The following is a 22396-nucleotide window of genomic DNA, read 5'->3' on the forward strand; positions in this document are numbered from 1 at the left end:
CCATTAAATTTACTTTAAATAGTAAAAAGAGAAACCAAGCTACTTTGAGTTTCTTTTCTTTTCATTCTTTCTTGTTTTTTTTTTTTTTTTTTTTCAAGACAGGGTTTCTCTGTGTAGCTTTGGTACCTGTCTTGGAACTTGCTCTTTAAAACAGGCTGGCCTCAAACTCACAGAGATCCACCTGGCTCTGCCTCCTGAGTGCTGGGATTAAAGGCGTGCACCATGGCTGCCCGGGTACTTTGAGGTTTAAAGTCCATTTACATTCACACACATGACATAACTTAAATGCAGGAAACTTATCTGTGACCTTAGAAGTGGGGTCTGAGAAACTGAGTGTGTGAAAACCACAGTTGCATTACTCTTAGGTGAACAAGGTGGTTGATATGAGCCTGTGTAGCTGGTGGCTGGGAATTCTGGGATTCTGTCATCCTGACCCAATTCTGTCATGTTCCCTGCCATGCTTTGTACCATTGGGTAGTGGCCATTTGCTCTGCTTTAATCATCAGTGGCTGGAATCTCCTGGTAAGGTACATGCTGGTGACATCTATTTATCTCGCTTCCTTTGCCGTCTCCCTCTACCCTGCAGAAATTAGAGTGAGACTGGATGGGAAACAAGAAGCTAGCCACTGGCTCTTAATTCTCATTAATGTAGAATGTTGAAAATGTCTTTGTTATTAACCCAGTTATCCAATAGGAGTGGGTTTTGGGAAACATCACTGAGAGGAGCACACTTGAATCTCAGATGGTGTAGTTGTTAAAAGGAGCCAGGAGGGAGGTAGATGACTTCATAGACTAGGCTTTAGAAGTCCAGCTTTGCCTCCTGTGGCTCAGGAATCACAGCCAGGGTGGGCATTTACAGGAGAATGGCTAGGTCAAATGATAGGTGTGTTTAAGTTTTTGAAGAAATTGCCAGACTATTTTCTAAAGTGGCTGTTCTGCGTTTTATCTGTCAACTTGAGAAGAGCTGATGTAACAACCTGGCCCATGAATCCATCTACTTATATTTAGGTTATTTTCTCTCAGTAGTGTTCCATCATTTTTATAATTTGTACACTTCAAAAATTTAAAATTCATTTCTATTTATGTGTCTGTGCATCTGTGAGTGCCTGGTTGTCTGCAGAGGCCAGAAGATACATCAGGTACCCAGGAACTAGAGTTACAAGTGGTTGTGAGCTGCCTGATAAGGATGCTCAGGTTTGAATCTTAGTCCTCTGCAACAGCAGCAAGTGCTCTTAACTGTCTGAGCCATCTCTCCAGCCATCATCCCCCTTTAAATATTTTTAAAATTTTATTTGTAATCCGCAAATGTTTTAGATTGTATCTAATTTATTTACATTTGTACACTATTTATCTTGGTATTTTTTAAAGTTTGATTGTTCAGTGCCTACATTCAGACAAATAATAGAATATTTTGTGTTGAGCATGTACTCTGCAGTATCATCAGACTCATTTTACATTTCAAGTAGTAATTCTGTCGATTCCATTAAAAACTGGGGAGACAATTGATGAGCAAAGACAATTATACTACTTCCTTTCTAATTTGGATTCTGTTTATTTACAGCTAGTTGGATTACATTGGGTAGAAGCTGGAATGGAAGGTTGAATGGACACAAGGATGGAGAATACAGATCCTGACTTCATCCTAGGAATAAAAAGTTTAGTTTTATTTACTTTTAAGTATAATTTTAGCTGCAGATTTTTTTTTTGTCATACAGATTGTTAGGCAGGGGACATTCTCCTTTATTTCTAGTTTGCTCTTGAGCTTTTAAAAATTAGATTCAGATGAACTTTAGCAACTGCTTTTTCTGTCTGATTGAGATTCTGATCATCTGAATGATATGATCATGTGGGTTTTTTTTTCTATTTTAAGTTTGCTACTCTGGTGAATTACACAAATTAGTTTTCAGAAGTTGAATAAGCCTTACATTCCCCATGTAAATCCCACTGGCTGTGATGTATCTGTCTTTGGAAAATATTGTTAAAATCCATTTGCTAAAATTTGTGTTTAAAAAATTTTGCACAGTGGCTCATGAGCAACATGCAAACATGCATGCACAGCTTGTGCACATACACATGCAAAAAAGAGAATAAGGAAGAGGAAAAGGAAAAGAGATGGAGAGAAGGAGAAGAAGAGAAGGAAGACGAGGAGGAAAAAGAGTAGGAAGGAAGAGAGTAAGACTAGGTTAGACCCTGGCTCACAGTAAAGAAGAGTTGAAGTACACTTTGAAGATCAACTGTCAAATACTTTGATTCTTAAAACTCCCCTAGAACATTCTCATCAGGGGAAGCCTCTAAACAAAAACCAAAAGTGAAAAAGAAAAAGTGTAGTAGCCATGGGTATCATTTCAGTTTCCAGCTGTTCTCTTTGTCATATCATCTTGAACATAGTTCACCTTCCTGGAAAGTCATAGAATTTTCAAATACTTCATCAGATATTTGAAGATAATTAATTGCTTAATCCTTGGGCTCTCTACACAAGACATTTTTTTGCTGGCTCTGCCAGCCTCAAAGATAAAGTCTTCATTCTGGTGTCAGAGGCACCTATGTGTGTTTGTGTTTACATATGTATGTCTTTTCTCATTTGAAATATCTTGTTTTCTACTATCATTCTATATCAAACTTTACCCATGTTCCAAGCAAAGTTTATGATGGATTTAATCCATTTATTCTTTAATCATGTATAGATGGAGTATCTACAAGGTACAGTATATTCCTATACTGTAGGACCAAATATTCATTGAAAATCCTTGAGGAGCAAAACAAAATGTTTCCTTCATCTCCCTGAAGTCTTTATTACTTACTTAGGTTTTCAAAATTTATTTCCTGAATTCTGAAAGTATTTGTAATGTGTATTATATGTCAGTAAGAAACTGTACACCATTAATTCAATTGGGTGACTATGTTTTCTCAGTCTTGCTATGTTACTTGTATATTTCCATTGTGAGTGGAAGACAGTAAGTACAACCACTGTTGAGTTAACTAATTCAGATCTATTAAGTGAATATGAATATTTTTTAAAGGCACTTAGTAATAACCACCATCTTCATGATTTTTTTATATCTATTTCTGTAGTACTAAGAATTGAGCCCTTTAAATGCTTGTAAATAAAGGACATTATTTTTTACTTTCTGGACGTAAAATTACCATGACAATTATAAACATTGTTGACAACATTAAAAAATATGTTCAAGGTAGGTGTGGTGACACATTTCTGCAGTACCTGGAAGGCCTAGTCATGAGGATCAGTAGAGACCAGCCTGGGTTACATAGTTAGATGTAGTATTAAAAAATGAATGAATGGATGAATGAATGAATGAATGAATATGATGTGTATTCAGAGATGCTGGGTACAGCGAATAGAGAGGGTCTGGGGCAGTGATAATATGTCATCATTGGGCACCTCAATGATACTAAGCCGGTCAATAAAAAGTGCTTACTCTTGAGTTCACACCCACTATACACACTTTCCTTTTCAAATGCAGGTCACTTCATATCCTATTTACTGCCTTTGAATGTTAAGACACAATGGTTCTCTTTAGCCAGATGAATGGAACTCAGTGCTTCTGCATGGTTTTAAGATTTCTTTTCTGTGTAGTTCTAGTCAAACCTTCCTGGCTCCCCTCCTTTCCTAACCTTCCAAGGAGTAGATGGGCTAGTTTTATCCAGGTGGGCTGTATGACAGAATTCCTTATTACTTCTCATATACCACTCTTCCTAATCTTAACCCTCCAGGGAATATCATCTACCTTTTCCAGGACTATTTTCCTTCCAAGGAATAACCAGGCTCAATCCTGTCTAGCTCATGAGACCACCAGAACCAGGTACATTTTGTGAGCTATGGCCATAATCTTCTTAAGAGCCTTCCACCCCATGAATGGCCCCGACCCTCCTCTCAGACTCAGATATCCTGGGCAGTGATTTCTCAACCTGAGCCACACATTAGAATCACTAGAGAGGTTTAAAAAAAATACCAATACCTAGACTCATTATTCTCAGTCAGAAAAATGCATGGTGCAGAATAGGCTCTTAATGAGTATTTTTAAGCAATTACCTATTCAGTAGAAATGAGAATTGATTTTTTTTTTTAAAAAAAGCAGTAATGGAATGCACCTTAAGAACATGTAGAATAGTTTTGATATGGACTCGTATTCTTTGTTCCCAATAGTACAGGCTACTAATGACAATCGGGCAACATTATTCTTGTTCAACTGAAAGTGATTGTTATGTGGAAAATTTTCCTAAACATAATATATACGCAGTGGTAACTTCAAAGATAGGAATCATTAGAATGTATATCTGAGAGGGCAAAGGTTTTCTTTGGTAGAAAATTAATGAATAAGACTTTTGGAAGAAAACATTAACTGATATATAAAACAACTTTTATGATCTTTAAAAGGTAATTCATTTTTTGAAAGTAAAATTGGCTATGGAAATGTGCTAGTCAGTAAGGCCTTTGACAGGAAGTCCTGAAGACCTGGGTTTGGATACCAGAAGTCACGTAAGATGAGTGTAGTGTCATGCACCTGCAAGAGGCTAGATGGCAGGAACCCTGGGGCTTCCTGGCCACCAAGTTTATCCAAATCAATGAGTTCTAGGTTCAATGAGAAATGTCATCTGAAAACTATTGAGAGTGGTCGTGAAAGACACTCAGCATTGAAGTGTGTCATGCACATGTGATCACACGTACATGATCGCATACACCCACACACAAAAGATACAGCTAAGGTATTTTGGATCTTTCTAGTTCTCTTTTTAAAAGATGTTTAAGTTCTTTGAGACTCTCATCCAATAATTTGGTCATATTCACCCCCTCTCCCCTAGCCAGATCTACTCTCTGACCCTTTCTCCACCAATGTCCTCTTATTATTAAAACCCTATCGAGTCCAGTTTGGCTAACCACATACTTTCAGATGTGAGACCATCCACTGGAATGTGGTTGACCTACCAAGGGTTTTGCCCTTAAAGAAAATTGATCCTTTCTGTCTCAGCAGCTGTCAACTGTCAACAGCCCTTCAGCTAGTTGCAACACTTCCTACTGGGTCTTTGTCTGGCTTGAGGTTGCCCAGGTCTTGTGCAGGATGTCACAACTGCTGTGAGTTCACACATTTATCTGCCCTGTTGTGTCTGGAAAACACCTTCTTTGTAGTTGTCCACCACCTCTAGATTATACACTCTTCAGCCTTCTCCTCTGCAATGATCCTCAAGCCCTGGGAGGAGGGGTTATGGTATAGACATCCCATTTATGGAAGAGCATTCCACAGTCTCTCTTTCTCTGTCCCTTGTCCAGGTGTGAGTTTCTATGTCAGTCACCATCTACTGCAAATATAATTTTTTCTGATCGGTGTTGGGATATGTACTAGCCTATGGGTGTACGGGTAAATCATTGGGAGTCAGTTTAATACTGTGTCCACTTAGCAGTGAATTCTCACCAAGGGTCTATCCTCTTTCTGGCTGTAGATTCTTGGCCCCTACAGTGATATCAAGTAAAAAATTTTCTACTTCTCTTAATTTAATCTTTTGTATATCTGACAAGAGCAAATATGTATACATAAAGATATTACAGTGAACACCATTAATATGTCCAATGACTACACGCTAATAAAAAAGGGAAATGCAAAGTAGTGGATGTAGCTCAATGATAGGGTGATTGGTCTGGCATGTATGAGGCCCTGGGTTTGAACTGCATAGATTGGGTGTGGTGGTATGTGCCTGTAATTCCAGCACTGAGACTAATTGAAGCAGGAGGATCAGAAGTTCAAAGTCATCCTAGGTACATAGCAAATTTGAGGTTACCTTGGGGTACATAAGACTCGGTTTAAAAAAAAATAATTTAATTTAAATTCAGAGATACATGGTAAGGTAGACAAATTCTTTTTTGAAATTCTATCAGGGAATAATTTAACAAGCTTTCTCAGTTGGTCTGGATGAAATTATACCTAGGTGCTCCATGCTTGGGGTTTATGTCATGTTGTGCTGTGGTCCACAGGCTCACATTCCTGGGTTTCACTTCCCAAGGAGTCTCCTAAGTGTATGTGGTAAAGAGAGTGTTACACCCAGAATTCTTCACAGGGCTTTCTCTCTTTTTTTTTTTTGAAAAGCAGCTGCTTCTATGTCGGGGACAGGGGATGTTCTAGGGCAGAGAATGGGGGCAAAGAGGCCATGAGAGACATTTGCTGCACAAGGCATTGATTTAGCCGACTGACTTGAACAGCTTTGATCTGTCAGAGAGCATTGTTTCAAATCTGTGCCTGCTTTTGAAGGCAGCCAAAAGAGACATCAGGATCGGTGCACGCTCACAAACTTTGAATTAAACTTTAGGATGTGTATTCTTTGTGTTACAGACTCTTGACTGGTGAACTGAAAATGAGTCACCTTTTTCAATGAAGAAGAAACAAGGAACATGAAGGGATATTTTTAGGGGCCCATGAGAAACGTAGATGTTGGGCTGGCAAACAGGTAAAGCGCTTGCTGCCCAAATATGAGGATCAGAGTTCAGATCCCTGGCACTCATGGAAAAGCTGAACAAGATAGCATGTGTCTGTAACTCACTCCAGCACCAAGTGGGTGGTGGGTAGGGAGACAGGTGGATCTGGCTAGCCACCAGAGTGGACGTCAGGAGAGACCCTTTCTTGCAACATAAGGTAGAAAGCAACAAAGGTCGTGGCTTCCAGGGACACAGGCACTAGTGTGTGCACCCACACACGTGCCCGCACACACAAGAAGAGTAGATGCTGTACATGACTCTTATGCTTTAAACTATTCCATAAAATTATTGACATTAGCTATACAGGGACACAGATGACTAGGAGTGTGGGGGTGGGTCTACAGCCACAGAAACAGCAATGTGTTGATTCAGGACTAGAGTTAGGTTTTTTTTTTTTTTTTTTGCCTATCAACTCATCAGCATTTTTAATGCAAGAGGTTGGTTGTCTTCCATGCTCACTGTGAGTGCTGCTCTTCTGTTGTGTGCCATAGTGATAAAATAACCAGGAAAATGGATAGAGTGTGAAGCTAGTCTGCGGGTAGTTTTCAATTAAAACGTGCTTCTCATCTTACTGTGAAGTACCGTTACTTGCAGCTTTGGTCGATTTACATATTTCAATTTACATATATCACTTCAGTCTTAAAGGTACAGCTTCCAGATGTCTGGTTCCTTTTTAGGTGGGATTTTATGGTTTTGGAAATGGGATACCAAGAATTTCATTGAAAATACTAGGAATGTGTCCATAATATAATATGCAATGTGCATTCAAAAAAATGCCACATAATTATTCTTGGGTTTTCAAGTGTTTCTCACACTATATAAATAGAAAGAGACTGATGCTCTTAATTAGTCACATTTTAAAGATTTCCTGGTATTATTATTTATAGTGCTGGCTTACAGGCTCCACAGACACCATACGTTACCTCAAATTGTAATGTACAGTGTATACAAATACAGTAAATCTGTAGCATGTAAAAGCAGATACAAAGGTACACTGTATCTCTGTGTGCCAGATAAACAAATATTGCACATCATGAACACTGACAATATTTATGAGCTGTGAAAATGAGTATTATATTTCTCTATAAATTTCAGGCCTTTCTAAGGGAAATGCTGTTAGATATGAAAGTATGGTACTTGAATAACCACTTTAGGAGTTTTATAATGTTAGACAAATGTCATTTGACTAGAGATTGTATTTTGGATTATAAGCAGCTATTGGTTTAATCCAGAAGAATAAATGCATACACATGAAACTCACCATGATTTGGAAAAACACTTACATGTTGACCATTTTTTTCTTTCCTGACACAACTTCAGTGAGTCTTTCATAATACAAAAATCTGGGGTTTCTTTCCCTTATATGCTGTATTGAGAGAGTTAGACTCACATGGTCTGTCTGAGTGGGGAAGGTTAGGTAGGTAGAGCTGATGCTATTTAATTCTTAGGAGTTTCAGAATAGTGACTATCCTCCCCTCAACCCCTAAAAAGCAGGGCCAAACAGATGGCTCAGTGGTCTAAAATTGCTTTTCATGCAAGCCTGGCAACTCACATTTGAGATTTAGATCCCAAAGGTAGGAAAAGACCAACTTCCAAAGGTTGTTCTTTGACCTTCACAGGTACTTATGGTCACACATACACAGAGAATAATAATTAATAAATAAATAGTAAAAAAGTAAAAATAATGTAAGACTTGTTGTGGAATAATCTTTTTTGTACACTGTGAAGATTTGTTACTTGGATTAGTTTAATAAAAAGCTGAATGGGCCATAGCTAGATGGGATTTTGGGGGCAGAGAGGACACTGGGAAGAAGAAGGGCAGAGATGCAAGAGCCACCAGCCAGATGCAGAACAAGCAGCATGGACAGCATATATATGAGGTAAATGAGCTTCAGGGCAGCACATAGATGAATAGAAATGGGTTGATTTCAGTTATAGAGCTAGTTAGAAACAAGCCTAAGCTATCAACTGAGCTTCCATAATTAATAAGAAGTCTCCATGTGGTTATTTAGGAGCTGGCAGGCAGGACAGAAAAATTTGCCAATAAAGACTAAACCATTCCTTGATTGTTTGTCATTTTTTCTAATGTGTAGACTAGGTGGGTCCATACCTTGAAGCTCTGCTTTCCAGATAATAAATGTCTGTAGTTGAAAGTTTTCTCCGGGGCCCACCAAGCCCTGAAATCCTGTGGCCCACTTACAAAATAATCAAACAGAGGCTTAATATTAATTATAACCGCTCGACCATTAGCTCAGGCTTATTACTGACTAGCTCTTATACTTAAATCAACTCATAATTCTTATCTATGTTTAGCCAAATGGCTTGGTACCTTTTTTCAGTTCTGCCTTGGCATCTTGCTTCCTCTGTGCCTTGTTGGTGACTCCTGATTCAGCCTTCCTCTTCCCAGAATTCTCCTTGTCTGCTTATCCCGCCTATACTTCCTGCCTTGCTACTGGCCAATCTGCATTTTATTTATCAACCAATCAGAGCAACACACATTCGCAGCCTACAGAATGACATCACCATCAATTGTCGCTCATGATGATTCAGTGGAATGTTCCGGAATTCAGACTACAGCACAACTTTATAAACTTTATTAAAACAAGTGCAAACTGAATTTAGGATTAAATCATGAACACACTATTTTTCTTTTCTTCCTTATCGCAAAGTACCTACTTGCTAACAATGTATGGCTGCAGTATTTCTGATGTTATTATTGAAATATTAACTTTCTATAACTAAAAGTTCCTTTTAAGGGACTGGAGAGACGGTTCAGCAGTTAAAAGTACTGGCTGCTCTTCCAGAGCGCTGGAGTTCAGTTCCCAGCACCCACATGGTGGCTCACAACCACCTGGACCTCCAGTTCCAGAGGATCTGATGTCCTCTGCTAACCTTCTCAAATACTGCACTCATATGTACATACAACATACACACTTACACATGAATAAAATAAATCTTTTTTAATTAATTTTTTAAATTTATTTTACATACCAACCACAGTTTCCCCTCCCTCCTCTCCTTTCATTCCCTCCTCCCACCTCCCGTTTACCCTCCTACCACCCACTCCTCCTTTGTTCTGAAAGGGGCAAGCCTCCCATGGGAGTCAACAAAGTTGAGGCAGGACCAAGCTCTTCTTCCTGCATCAAGACTGGGCGAGGCATCCCAGCATGGGGAATAGGTTCCCAAATGCCAGCTCAAGCGCCAGGGACAGGTCCTGATCCCATTGCTAGGGGCACCACAAACAGAGCAGGCTACACAATTGTCACCCACTTATAAAGAGTTTTTTTTTCTTTTAAATTCCATTTAAAACAGGACTCATATGTGATTTTATTTTCCATAGTAAAAACAAGTTTAATTTTAAATATAGGCATTGACTGCCTAATTTGCCAAAACAAAACAAAATAGTTTTCATCTCTAGCAAGTCATAGGTTTTATACATTTGTCACAGTATATGTGTGTATGTGTGTAATATATGTATATTTGGGCTTATATATTAATATATATGTGTATATGCATATATATATTCACGTGTAAGTATGTGTAAAGGTGTGTGTGTGTGTGTGTGTGTGTGTGTGTGTGTGTGTGTGTGTGTGTGTGTGTATGTGTTATTCTGGGCTGTATTTGTAATAAACTGCCTCAGTATGGTATCATTTCATTAACTTGTAATAAGTATGTCACATTGTCCATTCAAAGTCAGAAAACATAAAGCTTGCTGGGTTGGCCCATGTGTTTTCCCAAGATTCCAGATTCCTCCAATGGCACTCTTGACACTCTTGACACTCTGTGTCACTCTGAGATTTGGCATAAAGCCAAGTCACATTTAAACAAACCCACTAACACCATCACACAAAAGACACCAAGCATATTCAACTGTCTCGTGCCACATTCCTTTCTTCCCCTCACTTTCCTCACAACACATCTTGTTACTGAAAACATATCACTTTTATTTTTCAATACTGCCTTTGCCACTGTGTGTCAGACCCTCACTAAAATTTGATAGCTGCAATGTAGATATTGTCTTGACATGTCATGCAGCATATCAAATATTGACCCTTGCCTCCAGCCTGGGTCTAGCCCTTGCCTGGACAAAGGACTCCAATGATGGGCTGTGTTTCATTCCAGAGACCGTGGCTGGGAACACACTTTCAGCACCAAGTTAGCGTATAGTGTCATTCTTTCTCACACACTTAGGCTTGCCTTGAACTAATTTGCACAATTAATCCTAAAGTTGCAGAGATCAGCAATAATCCACCATAAGTGCTAAATCAGGATACAAAAAAATAAATAAATAAAACTCAACATCCATTAAGCACTTTAGTGCCTACATAATACAGTACTAATAGTATTAAAATGTGACCTTGAATGTTACTTCTGAATAAATCAAAATCCATGCACAAAAGCCATCTGGTGGAAGTATATATATATATATATATATATATTTATAAAATCCTACAGCAAACAATGAGCAAAACTGTCCTCTCTGATATTTACTAATAAAATATAACATCCAGAGGTAATAAAAGAAATTTTTTGACACAATATCTTCTATATTCAACAACATTTTATTTACTTCTCTTAACCATATCTAACACATAAATTTCTCCTTGGACATTTTTTTTTCAAGATTTCAAAAATTACTTTTTCAATATGAAGTTGCTTTTTAAAAGATATTTTAAGGAAGGATTTGCTTTTAGTTGATCACTGATATGCAGCACATTAAAATGTATCAAGCTGAACACATCTTTGACTTATCAAAAGAAACTACCATAGAGATTTCTAAATTATGCAAAAGATGAGGATTTTTTTAAAACTATACAAGCAACAGTATGGACTTTTTGGCTAGCAAAGTCTAAAATAGTTATTATCTGGTCCTTTAGAGATAATTTGCCAAACCTTGATCTTAAAGAATTCAGAAATAGGCAACACTTCTGATTCTCTCTTCCATATATATGTATATACATATAATAACATACATATATAAAATTCAGGGTCTAGAGAGATGGCTCAGTGGTTAAGAGCAACTCTTTCTCTTACAGAGGACCCAGGTTCAATTCCCAGCACCATCTATAACTCCAGTTCCAGGGTATCTGACATATCTCTTTACTTTAGCAGGACACCAAGTATGCATGTGGTGCGCATACCTACATCCAGGCCAAACACTTATTAAACATAAACATAAAATAAATAAATCTAAAAAAAATCCATTTAAAGCTAAATATTTAGAGAGATTGAGTCATGCTACATAGAAATGGAATAGCCCCAAACAGAGGAAATATGGATGAGCCCCATTAACATGCTGGTGTGAGTTGTTGACCAAGTTGTATGGTCAAGAGCTGCTTGGTTTTCCCACAATGTGTGGCGATTTATGTCTGAAACACTTTCCTACAGCTCATGGCCAATGGGAGCTGATCGATCACAGCCCTTGGGAGCAACCTGTGCAATGTGACAGGCCAGTGGCATTCAGTGGCTAAGGGCTTGAGAGCTGAATGCTTCAAGTCCTGTCTCTACCATTTATTAGCTGAATACAACACGTGAGTTTGTTGACCTTTGAACCTCAGGTTCTCCATGGATTTAAAGTGAGGATATTGCAAAGAACAGCTCCTTCCTCAACGAGTTGCTTCAAGGATTAAGTGAGCTCAGACGTGTGAAGCAACATCATGTTGCAATGTCACAAGGGGCTGGACGCACCTGGTTGGGCACACAACTGTGTGTGGTAACACGATATTTGACAGTAATTCGGAACACCCACAAATGGTTTATATATTTACGCACTATAGTTTTTATTGTGACTGTACACACACGGGAGAAAACTAAGAAAGCCTAAAAGAGGCAGCCCCTTCAGGATTCCAGCGAAGGCATGTGATCACAAGAGGTCACTGCTCCAGGGGACAAGGTGTGGAAACAGAAGATAGTTGACAGTAACAAGCCTAAACTTATGCAGGCCTAAGCTAATGTGGGTATTTGTGTCTAAATTTTTCAACAACAGAAAAGCTTATGGTGCTAAATCTGTTTCAATAGAAAAAAAAAAAAAACTTATTGTTGTGGTTTGGATAGGGAATGTCTGTCAAAGACTCATGCGATGATGAAGGTTGGATCCTCAGACGGTGGAACTATTGAGGGGTAACTGAACCAGGAGAGCATTAACCTCATTTGTGGAAATCCACTGAGCAGTTCATAACTGAATGGGCTAATAAGGAATGGGCCCATCTGGAGGGAATGGGTCACTGGAGGCTTGGCTTGGAAGAACTCCTGTCATGTTCAGCAAGAAGTCAGCAGTACCCTCTGCCATACACCCCTACCGCCATGAGGTCTGCCTTGGTCAAGACCAGAGTAACGGAGTGGCTGACCCTGGGCTGAAACCTCTGAATCCATGAGCCAACACAGTCCTCCACTCCTGAGCACTGATTTCTTTTAGATAGTCTGTCCCAGTGACAAAAGCTGATTAACATACTCACATAATGAGAGAAAGAAAAAAAAATGACCTAGCCTTGTAGCTACATTGTAGAGCATTAATTACTCTGCTGTATTTTTACTGCACATTTTTCTGTGCAGGTAAACAAGCAGCATTCTTTTACAACAGCCTACAGTGTTCAGTTTATGACATGCTGTACATATTTGGGGAATATTTACTCTACATGCAGAGAGGATGGACACATTGGTTTTAAGTATCTAGCACAGAACTTAGATCCTTGTCTATGCTTGGCAAGTACTCTACCACTAAGCTAATATCCTTAATACTTCAATGAATTTTGAGATAAGGTCTTGATAAGTTACCCAAGATGGCCTAGAATTTGCAATCCTCCTGACTTAGCCTCCCGAGTTTCTGGGATCACAGGCATGCATACCTACCTCTGCGCAGTTTTAAATATAGTCAGGCATGACTTAATGGTGTGAATATTTTCTGAGGAATGCACTATAAGGCAATTTCATTTTCATGTGAACGTTGGAAACTTGTACTTAAGGAAGCCTAGACAGTACAGAGCCTTACACATTTGGATGTGAATGTGTGTGTGTATTTGTGTGTGGTGTGCACATGTTAGTGTGTATGTGTATTTGTATGCATGGATTTCAAACAGAACTAATTTCTACTTAGATCTTACTGCTTCTTTCAACATGAGATTCAAGAAGCAGAGCTTTCTGAAGCTGCTCTTACAGAAGCCACACACACAAGCCTGTCTAATAGACAGGACAATTTTCCTCTAATGAAATGAAAGGGGGTTTAAAGGAAGGAAGAAAGGGAGGGAGGAGGCAGGCTAGCTTTGGCTGCCCCGGCTCAAGCCCCAGTGGAAGTGTCAATACCAAATAAATGAGCTTGCTTTTCCTTGTTCCTGTGTGTCTTGCAGCAACATGGGTTTGCATTAAGCAGAAGAGCTCAGTTTTAACTCTTTGGTGCCCATTGACCAGGTGATCCCATATCTGCATCTGGAGTTTATTTATAATGGGAGCTTCAAGCAAGTGTTCCTAAACTTTTACCTTACTTAATGTCAGGGGCCATTTGGTAGTCTGGCAGTAGCCATCCTGAAACTTACATTGTTTGGATTGTTGTTGTTGTTTTTTTAATCATCTTCCCCTTTCAATTGTGTGTGTGTGTGTGTGTGTGTGTGTGTGTGTGTGTGTGTGTGTGTCTGTGTGTCTGTGTCTGTGTTTATGTGTGGTGTGTATATCTATCTGTTCATGTGGGTATGTATGTATATGTTTGAATATGTGTAATGTTGCATGTAGAGGCTGGAGATGGATATTCACTGTCTTTCTTGATCTCTTTCCATGTTATTATTTTGAGGCAAGTGTCTCACTAGACTTAGAACTCATCAATTCAGCTAGGCTGGCCCGCCAACGAGCTTCAGGGATCCACCTGTCTCAGGCTCCCCAGTGCTGAGAGTGCAGATGTATGCTGCCATACTTGCTTTGGTTGAAATGTAGAAACTAGAGATTGATTTTAGGTTCTCATGCTTTGTGAGGTCAGCACTTCATTGACTAATTTATCCCCTCAGCTCTGTTATTTTTGCCATTTAAAAAGCATTCTACTTTGCAATAATGCTAGGTTCACAAGAAGTTGCAAATCCATGTATCCACCCACCCACCCATCCATCTATCCACCCATCCATAGAGATGAAAGTTTCTACACCATTTCCCAGGCTTTCCCAGTGTTGGCTTCTACACTATGAAAACCAGGGGATTGACTAAAAGCATCGTTAATGAGTAGAATTAAACAGTGTGTGTTCAGTTATGTAAGAAACTGCTGAATTACTTGGCAGAGCGGTTGACATTGGCCTGTCCCAATAGCCCTGTAGGAGTTAGTGCTCTACCCCAGTCCCCAGCCCCACATCTCCACCAGCACTCACTGCCATGTTTTCAGCCATTTTGATCAGTGTGCAGTAGCTCACACTTTGGTTTTAATTTACAATTCCCTCATGAATTGTGACATTGAACATTTAAAGTGATTATCTGCCATCTATATCTATTTTTGGTGAAATTGATTGTGAATTTTTGTTGTTTCTTTCCATTATTAAAATTTTAGAGTTCCTTATATAGTCTAGAAACAAGTGTTTTTTTTCAGATATTAAATTAATGAATGATTTCTCTATTTTATGGTTGTCTTTTTATCTTCCTACCAAGTGTTACACAGAGAAAGATTTTTAATTTTAATGCAGTATAACTTAATCATTCCCTTTATAGATTACTTTAGTGTCATTTTTAATAACTTTGCCCAAACCCTAGATACTGAATATCTTTTTTTCTAAATATTTTATAATTTCAAGTTTTACATTTAGGTCTTTGAATTAATTTTGTACCACGTTATTAAAATACTTTTGAAGCATGAAATAAGATTAGAAACAAAACTAAGTTTATTGAAATTGTTATCATTCTTCTTCTTCTTCTTCTTCTTTTTTTTTTTTTAAAGAAAACCTTTGCCAGCTGGAGAGAGGGCTCAGTTGATAATTGCCTGATGTGCAAGCATGAGGTCATGAGTTCAGGTCCCCAAAAGGTCTGTGAAAACTGTGTGTGGCAGAATCTGCCTGTACCCCAGTGCTAGGAGAAAAGTGGACACGTAGTGCTCATTGGCCAGTCACTGTAGCTGAATCACTGAGCTTCATGGTCAGTGAGAGACTCCATCTTAAAAAAAAATGAGATGGAAAAGAATGGAGGAACATACCTGACGTCAATCTCTGGTCTCCACATACACATGCATACACACCTTTACATGCCTGCACACACTCAAAGGAGCATGGATATAGACTACTCAAATACCTTCATACTCTTACGAAATAACACATTATGACATTTTGACACATTAAATGGTACATGACAGTATAGCAAGAACTATGATCAATTCACAAAGCGATGGGTATGAAAACCTCTTCCAAGGTATGCAAAACACTAAAAAAAAAAAAATTCCATTGAAAAATGTGTGGTTTCTATTGCTCTCAATGCCACAGGCACTGTGGGCCCTGCTATCCTTTCCGGCTCCATTTATAATCAAAGCACATTCTAATGCTTTGAAAAATGTTACAGTGAATAAAGAAACATCTTCCCCATGCCATCCAGCTTCAAGATCCCATGTTAAGACTCCCTAATTTAGAAGTAGGAGTGGGCTTGTTCCATATGGTTCCCGAGATAAGAAACCCATGATCAGCTGCCAGATACCACATAGCATATCCCTAACACATGCTTTCTACCTCCACATAAATCATAAACGCGCATTAAATATTAGCTATTTATAAATGCCCCACTGCTGCCTACTAAGTAAATACTTTTCCTTATCTAGAAAATTCTGCAAGTGTGTGAAAGCCTTTCCCAGGAGCAATGGGAAAGGCTGTGGAAGACAACAGCTAAGACTCCCGTCCTTGAGCCACGGGGCTCTGTGTTGGGGAGAAAGGATGCCAGGTCCCCCCACTTACAGACCTTGTTCAGAGACCTATCACCTTAACCAGAACCAATCAGAAAACGATTCCCTATGCTGTCTACTGCTGAGCTCTGTAGTGAAAGGTGTTTCAAAGTGGTTGTTCATTTTCCCCCTCCCCCCTCCCCCCTGTTCTTCACCTCCTCACCCCTACCCATTCTCCAAAGCATGCCATAGAATGCTGACTGGTCAGTATCAGGGCACTGTGCTGTTTTCCTTATTACATGTAAATTAATCTACTGAAAAGAGAAAACGCAAGTGTTTAGCAGCACAAGGTTGTCCTGTTTTGACAGCATTTTAGTTATAGGTTCAAGAGTAATTACTGAAATAAATCATCAATAGGTGGTGGTGGCATTGATTTTATGTCAGCGCCCGAGTAAACTATAACCCAGCCTCGGTGTGGAGCCCTGTTCATTGTCTTTTCTGCTTTATTTTTGAATTGCTGTCAAAAAAAAAAAAAAAAAAAAAAAAAAAAAAAAAAAAAAAAAAAAAAACCTTTTTAGCTTCCACATGAAATTGCCTACTGAGGTGCTTTTCCCAGGAACCTTCCTACCTGCATCACCTCTTGCTCCCTGGCTCCCCGGTGCTCACCCTGCACAGTCTCCCTGGACTGCTTTACCTGTTCTCCTAACTAGTGTGAAATGCTAATGCGGATCTCCGTGATTTTCCAACAAAGCGAAAGGAAAATGTGATTACTGGTCAAAGGGTTTCATATTAACACTTGCTTCTGCTAATTTAAAAACAGGTTGGACTGCCGTGCAGGAAAACCAATTTCCTCCCTTAGCATTAGTTTCTTCTGCTACACTGTGCTTAATAAATATCCTCTGGGTCTAAACTAATGTGAATAGGGAGAAGGGAGCTGAGCTCTCATTCTATTAAATGCAAAGCTTGACATCGAGCTTGGATTTAATATTCCTCAGGACCGCTTTAAACTTGATCTTTAGAAACCAAAATAAACCACCTTCCATGGCTTTATGTATTTATTTATTTAGTTGTTTTCTTCTTCTTCTTCTTTTTTTTTTTTTGCTGGCTGGCTCAGGTGGAAAAATGGTCTTTGATGCTCTGAGTTTATTAAAAGTGAGTTAGGGAACTTTGAATGGTGGGCACTGAATCAGGATAATCAAACCTTAAATCAGGTCAGATGCAATGGTTCTTCATACCAAGAAAATGGTCATCCGACTGTTAACACAGGCAGATAGTGAGGCAGAAATAAAGACAAAACAAAAACACAGAGCTTCTACACATCTGTCCTGTTTCATCGGAACTTAAGAGATGCCCCCCCCCATTTCTCTTTAAATGTGCCGAGTGTCGTGCATTCTTTACTTTTCTAGTTCAAAACCAGACTCCCTTTCCACCCTCCAGACATTACTCCACTTCAGTCGATGGTGATGGTGACATCTCAACCAAGCTCTCCTACCTCCCAGCTCTACCGTGTATTCCAGGCTAGCATCTGCCAGGCACTCAGTCCACTTCACTGTGCATTTCCTTCTGTTCATTTCCACGGTTGTTAAAACATCAAAAAAAGTTTATACGAAGTACCAGTAACTTTATCTTTCTAGCATTCATAAATTATATATATATATATTAAAATCAGATTCTTAGTATCACATTTGAAAGAATTATCAACCTCTGTATTTTATGAGTAAGGAAACTGAGTTTTAAAAAACTATGGTATGTCTGAAGCAAGGAGCACAGGCCTGCAACTTGAGCTACTCAGGAGGCTGAGGCAGGAGCTTCTGAAATTCAAGGCCAGTCTGGGCTACAGAGTGTGTTCAATGCCAACATGAGCAATTCAGCAAAAGCCAGTCTCAAAATCAAAAAGAAAAATGAAAGTTAGCAACATAGGTCAGTGACAGAGTCCATATCTAGTATGGGCAAACTCCTAGGTTAAAAGCTAAGGGCTAAAAGAACCAGTATTAAGTCACGGGTTTAGGATTAAACATTTCCGAAACAGCAAGCATAGGTCTTGAATTCTATTCCATATCCCCTACTATTTCATCACATGGGCAAAGGACTAAAGATGGTCCTGTTGTTGTTGTTATTGTGTTTTCCCAGTTTCTTTAATTCCATTTTTATTATTCCTTTTAATTTTTCTCTTTCCCATGTCCTAACTGTCTGTGTTTGGGTCGCTAGCGGTATATCTGGTACTCACAGGTCAACCCCACCACGTAGCTACACTGCTAGAACAGTCTCTTAAGAACGGTTGGTCACCCTGTAGTGGGTGGTCTCTGGAGCTGCACTAGCAAGATCTTCTATGTTTCACCCAAGCACCGTGCCTTGAACAGAGTATACATTCAAAAGATGTTTGTGGAATGAACCAGTGAATATACATTTAGAAATTTCTGACATGCCATCAAAACATTTCCAAGCCTTCTCTTGGGGATGTCAGGCTAATGTAAATGTGAACGGGAAACTCAGCAAATGTCAACAGGCTATAGATAATCACTCTGTCTATCAGTGCAGGGAATTTACATAAACAGACATTTCCTTTGATGAGTGTTAAAGCTCATAACGAAAGGGAACACGTATTTTGAAAAATTAAACATCAGAATTCATACAGTGAAAATGTGTGGGCTTCCCATCAAAGACCTGGCTCCCCCTTTAATCCTCTGTCACCTTTCTTAGGTTAGTGAACACATCTGAGTCTGGTTTCTTTTTCTTTCTTTCTTTCTTTCTTTCTTTCTTTCTTTCTTTCTTTCTTTCTTTCTTTCTTTCTTTCTTTCTTTCTTTCTTTCTTTCTTTCTCTCTCTCTCCCTCTCCCCCTCCCTCCCTCCATCCATCCCTCTCTCCCTCCCTCCCTCTCTCTCCCTTCTTTCTCCTCTTTTTAAACAGCAAGCACAATGACACCTCCCTCATTTGACATTTGTGAGGGTCAACTGAGATCACATCAGCCAAGTGCCTGTGGGCACACAGTAGGTACTTCATACAGTTTATTTCTGTCCTTTTCTTTCCCTACTAAAACATGAGGGCAGAGGTTATATATCCCGAGAACCACAAGATGAAATGTATCACTTCAGTATCACCCCTTGAATATTATGCTGGTCTTTACCCTCCAGGAAATTATAATCTGTTGAAGGAGATGATTTTAAAAAATAGGAGGAAAACATCCAAGTTTTCCTTGTTAAGAATTGACAAGACACTGAATTGATCTAGATGTGAGAGTTTCTGTGAGCAGATTATAAATTTGAAAACTACAAACATGGTTTTCTTTTTATTGTTGTTTGGGTGCTAGGGACTGAGTCCAAGATGCCACACACACAAGACAAGTGTGTATCAAGCTACTCTTGTTATCTACCATGTTTTAGGCAACATTTTGTAAAATTGTACATGTACAGTCTCAACAAATTCCTACAATGGCATGGGAAGTGCCACTGTGCCTAGCTATTCAATCCTGTGATGAACACCCGACAGGAACAATTTAGAGGTGAGAAGGTGTATTTTGGCTCGTGGTGTAGAGGCCTCTGTCTGTGCTCTGCTGGTACTTTGCTTTTTGGACAATGATAAAATGGAAACAAAAGCTTGACAACGTTGGAATGCATTATAACGCTGGTGTTGGGCAGACGAAAACTGGCAGATACCTTGACAATATTGGAATGCATTATAACGCTGGTCTTGGGCAGATGAAAACTGGCAGATACCTTACAATGTTGGAATGCATTATAACACCGGTGTTGAGCAGACGAAAACAGGCAGATATCTTGACAATGTTGGAATGCATTATAACACCGGTGTTGGGCAGACAGACGAAAACAGGCAGATACCTTGGAGTTTTCTGACAAGCCTGCCTACTCTGGTTGCTGAATCTCAGGCCAGCGGAGGACCCTGTTTCAGAAACCAGGTGAATAGCACCTGAGGAAGGACACCTGAGGTTGACTTCTGACCTCCATATGTATGTCTACATGTGTACACCCACCTGCACACACATATGCAACCACAGGAACTCCTCCACAAATATGCAAAAAGGACCACTGAATTAATTAATACTTTTAGTAGCTGAAATATGAGTTTATCTCTAGGATGCACATTCAACAAACTATTGACATGGATGAATATTTTTGGTATTTGCCTGTTTATAAACAGTCAAATTCTCTCAAGGTTCTAAAAAATTTCTTGTGCATTCTCCTCCTTTCCTGTCCCCTGCTCTCCCCTCCCCTCCCCTCTCCTCCCTTCCCCCCCTCTCTCCTCTCCTCCCCTGTCCTCTCTTCTCCTCCCTTCCCCTCTTTTCTCCTTTCCTCCCCTCTTTTCTCCTCTCTTTCCCTCCCCTCTCCTCTCCTCCCCTCTCCTCCCCTCCCCTCTCTTCTCCTCTCTTCCCTTCCCCTCTCCTCCCTTACCCCTTCTTCTTCCTCCTCTTTGTTTCTTTCTTTGATTCTCCACAATCATAGCAATATTATTAAGAGAGGAGCATTGGTAATAGTTCTGCATTTATTTACTTAACACACATACCTGTGTGTTTGTGTATGTCCCTCTGTGTGTCTTACACACACTTGCACGAAATGGCTCACATGTGGAGGTCACAAAAGGACTTTCAGAGGTTGGCTCTCTCTTTTTAGCATGTCGGTCTTGGTACTGGACCCAGGAGATCAGGCTTGGTGGCAAGTGCCTTTTCACTGGCTCACCTCACCAAGCCCAGAGGTGCTTTTTATACAAACTATATTTTGGGTTTGAGAGTCTATCCAGAGGGAACTGGAGTCAAAGAGGACCAGAAGCAACTTCTGAAGATGGTGCCTGAGGCAAGGCAAGGGAAACAAATACACATATATATTCATGTGTATATATATGTATATGTATAGGATTTTTGCTAAGTTTAAGGAGAGAGAATAGATAGAGTGATTGAGCTTAAGGAGTTTATTGTTTAGTAATCTGGGAGATTGTGTTTCCAAATATTAGATTTAAATTGCCACACATCTTATTTTAAGAACAAAGAGTTATAGAAGTATGCAAGTAGATAAATAATTTCTGGACTGTTCACTAGACAGGAAAAAATTGAGATAGTAATTTCTGTGCATCTTCAAACTAACCAATTAAAAACTGAGCATATTATATTCCCTGGGAAATGAGATAGTTGGCTCTGGCTTGATGAGAAATTGTGGCATTATCTTGCTCTGAGAACAGGATGGAGGGAGCGTTTGTGATGCAGTCATGTACACAAGCTTCCAGTAGGGAAACAAAAATCATTCCTTGCATTGAACATGAGTGAATCCAAAGCAAGGACTTCTTTACACAGGCAACGGAAGAACTCAGAAGTCAAACACAGGGCAGCGATGCTAACTGTGGGGAGCAGAGCAGGCCACTGTGACCTTTCAGAAAGAGAGAAAGGGCGGATGTGAGTGTGCTCATCGGTGTGCTCTCTTGGTCACTATCATGAAATATCCACACTCTGGAGGCAATCAATTTATAAAGAATAAAAGGCTGCTTGGGCTCATAATTCTAGAGATTTCGAGTTTAGGTGGTCTCACTGCTTTGGGTCTCTGAGGAGGGAAACACAGGCTGGTGGGAGCCCACAGAAGGGTGAACTGCTGTATGACAAGCGAAGAAACACCAAGACAGGGAGAGAAAGAGACCAAGGTCTGATAATCTCCATTGAGAGTGTTCCCTGAATGGCCTAAGGACCCTATCAAGTCTCATTGCCCAAATGTTCTGCCATGTCCCAAAAAGGTTACTCTATGGGCTAGGTCTTCCACACAAGGATAGACATTTGGGGGGCATTTAACATGTACAGTGTGGGTAAAAGAGACCAAAGGACTTGGCTACCTAGCAAAATCTAAAACATTGGAGAGTGTGTCCAGGGGGAACTGGAATCACACAAGACAACAAGAAGCAACTTTTCAAGACGATGCCCGGGGCAAGGGGAGGGAGAAATGCCCACTGACTCCCATTGCAACCCACGTCCCTTGCTCCCCTTCATCAGTGAAACCTTCCCAAAGCCCAGCTGATTCAGGGTCCTGCAATATGTGGTGGCTGATCTTGGTTGTCAACTCGACCACATCTGGAATCAACTAAGATCAACTAAG

The 22396-nt window shown here is 39.7% G+C and overlaps 1 protein-coding gene across 1 annotated transcript in view; it reads right to left on the bottom strand.

The window, feature by feature from the left end:
• Samd5 (sterile alpha motif domain containing 5) overlaps window positions 1-22396 on the bottom strand; it is a 405507-nt gene that overhangs the window by 87411 nt on the left and 295700 nt on the right. The window lies entirely within an intron of this gene.

Source organism: Peromyscus leucopus, chromosome 8a, assembly GCF_004664715.2.
Source record: "Peromyscus leucopus breed LL Stock chromosome 8a, UCI_PerLeu_2.1, whole genome shotgun sequence".
NCBI lineage: Eukaryota > Metazoa > Chordata > Mammalia > Rodentia > Cricetidae > Peromyscus > Peromyscus leucopus.